Source organism: Gossypium hirsutum, chromosome A05 (assembly GCF_007990345.1).
Source record: "Gossypium hirsutum isolate 1008001.06 chromosome A05, Gossypium_hirsutum_v2.1, whole genome shotgun sequence".
Lineage (NCBI taxonomy): Eukaryota > Viridiplantae > Streptophyta > Magnoliopsida > Malvales > Malvaceae > Gossypium > Gossypium hirsutum.
This window is the reverse complement of record NC_053428.1, coordinates 91,658,311-91,660,912: the sequence shown is the minus strand read 5'-3', so window position 1 is coordinate 91,660,912 and position 2,602 is coordinate 91,658,311. Positions and strand designations below refer to the sequence as shown.

At 35.1% G+C, this 2,602-nt stretch overlaps 1 non-coding gene across 1 annotated transcript; it reads right to left on the bottom strand.

The window, feature by feature from the left end:
• Positions 1-273: 273 nt before the first annotated feature.
• LOC121229794 (small nucleolar RNA R71) lies at positions 274-380 on the bottom strand. The gene has a single exon (XR_005927750.1). It is a non-coding gene; the product is annotated as a small nucleolar RNA R71 (small nucleolar RNA).
• Between the last annotated feature and the right edge of the window lie 2,222 nt (positions 381-2,602).

Genomic DNA, 2,602 nt, shown 5'->3' with positions numbered 1-2,602 from the left:
CTTAACACCATTCAGATGATACGGCAGTTTGTTCAGTTTGATGGTTTACAGGATGAGGATCCCAACACGCACTTGGCGAATTTTCTTGAATTTTGCGATACATTCAAAATCAATGGCATTTCTGATGATGCCATTCATCTTCGATTATTTCCCTTTTCACTGAGAAACAAAGCTAAACAAAGGTTGAACTCGTTACCACGAGTGTCTATCACTACTTGGGAACAAATGACTGAGAAATTTTTACTAAAATATTTTCCGCCAGCTAAAATGGCTAAATTACGTAATGATATCTCTTCTTTTGTGCAGATGGATTTAGAAACACATTACGATGCATGGGAGAGATACAAGGACTTACTGAGAAGGTGCCCTCACCATGGGTTACCGCTTTCGCTGCAAGTTCAAACATTCTACAATGGTGTGAATCCCTCGACAAGACAAATGATTGACGCAGCTGTTGGGGGAACCATCAACAATAAAACACCGAAAGATGCCTATGAATTTATAGAGGAGATGTCACTGAATAACTATTAGTGGCAAGTTGTGGCAGCCCTAAAGTGACCCTAGTCGGAAAGTGGTTTCAGGACCACTAAACCGAGTCATAAAAAAAATATATTTAACCATCATAGTTGATGCTTATTATATGTATGTATGCATGTATAAAAATTTCATATTGGAATTTTGTTAATTGTAAGTGGATTTTATTAAATAGGACTTATGTGGGAAAATTTAGAAATGTGCTAGGCAAATGTAAAGTGGCCTATTTATGCATGTTGCAAAATAATTGTACTTGCATGTCAAATTAACCAAAGAACAAGATGGTGGCCGGCCATGCTATAAGTTAAAGCCTATTATAAACATTTGGTGTTAGTGTTTTATGGGAGAAAGAATAAAATAAAAGGTTAGTAATAAAGTAATGAAAAGGGAGGGATGATGAAAACAAAGTTGTCTCATCCATGTTCCCCCCCATTGCCGTGACTTGAGGAAGAAAGAAAAGAAGAAATCGGTTCTTCTTGGCCGAAATGAAAAGAGGAAGACAGGAGTGAAGCATTCGGTTATCCTAGGTCAATATTAAGGTAAGAAAGTTTATACTAGTTCTTGAAATTTTAGTTGATATGGAGTGAGATGTCAAGTTATTTTTGTAACCCATGTTGAAATTTTGAGTGTGGAATGAGTAAGGTTTTCGGCTATGGAGATTAATAAGGGTGATGGTTGTTGTTTCATGCTAAATCTAGATGAACAATGGTAGTTGCTTACATCTTGATATTTATGAGTTCCTTTCTTGGTTCTACCTTAGACCCACGAAGTATATTTTTATTTAGTGTTGTTGGAGATTGATGATAGAAGCTAATGAGTGAGAGTTGGATAGATATTATGAGGTTAAAATTCATGGGATTGTAAGCTTGCAAGTTGGATGATGAAATTCATGCTTTGTGAGGGTAAATGGGTTAAAAGGAGCATTCGGCCATGATGTAAAAGCATGATGAAGTGATGTTAAATGCTTTGAATATTGAGTATATGTTGTTATAAGTTGAATTTAAGGTTTGTTAAATTGTCTTTGTCATTGCCGAATGTGTGTAGTTAAAGAAAAAATTGTTAAAGTGCTTAGTTAATTGATATTAGGTTAATGTATGTGTTTTGAATTGATGGAATGGAGAGGATGCTTTAATTGTGTTATGAACAATTATATGTTAAATTAAGGTTTGCTAAGCTAGCTATTAAGGTGAAGTACAAATGTTAGTATTTGATTGCTAGTGTACATATGGGTATTAGCCGAGTCTTGAACTTGAAACAAAAAGGTATTTAGTCAATACAAGTAACCATATTTGTAGAATGTATTAAGTATAGAATCGGCCTCAACATAGACATGCATATTCGGCCACATGAGGTAGATTGATGTTGCATGTATTCGGTTAGAGGCAAGCATATTGATGCTTTTATCTTGGCTTAGATAATCAGCTAAAAGAGAGTGTGGGCTAATATGTTGAGTTGATTCATGATTTCATATATATGTGACTCTAATGTCTAATGTATATATGGGTTAAGTACCTTGAGTTTCTCTTTTTGATGTTCAAATGATTAAATCAATTTATTTGTTAAATTAAGCTCAAGAGCAAAGGGGAACTAAATCCGATAAAGGGAAGGAAAAGGTGATCGAATAGCCGTCGAAATCGTTCGACAACATCCGAGGTAAGTTTTCGAGTAATGAAACTTAGTTTACGATTTGATTAAGTCATGACGTATAATCATAACAAATATACGGTGATATAATGATTCTACTTGAATTATATGTTGAGTTAATTAGTCTATACGTATGATGGGTAGCCGTATGTGCATAGAGATCATGTCACAAAGCAAACCAAATCATGCTGTTTGTATGTGGCTATTGAGCCGAAAATGGGAATGCTTAATAATTGATTTGTGTTCGAATTCCAGTTATGAAAATGAAATAAAGATGTGTCATGATTTACTGACATGTGCATGAATATTTGGATGATAACGAAGGCATTTGTGCTAGTGACTAATTCCGGGCTAAGTCCCGAAGGCATTTGTGCGAGTTACTATATCTGGGCTAAGTCCCGAAGGCATTTGTGCGAGTTACTAT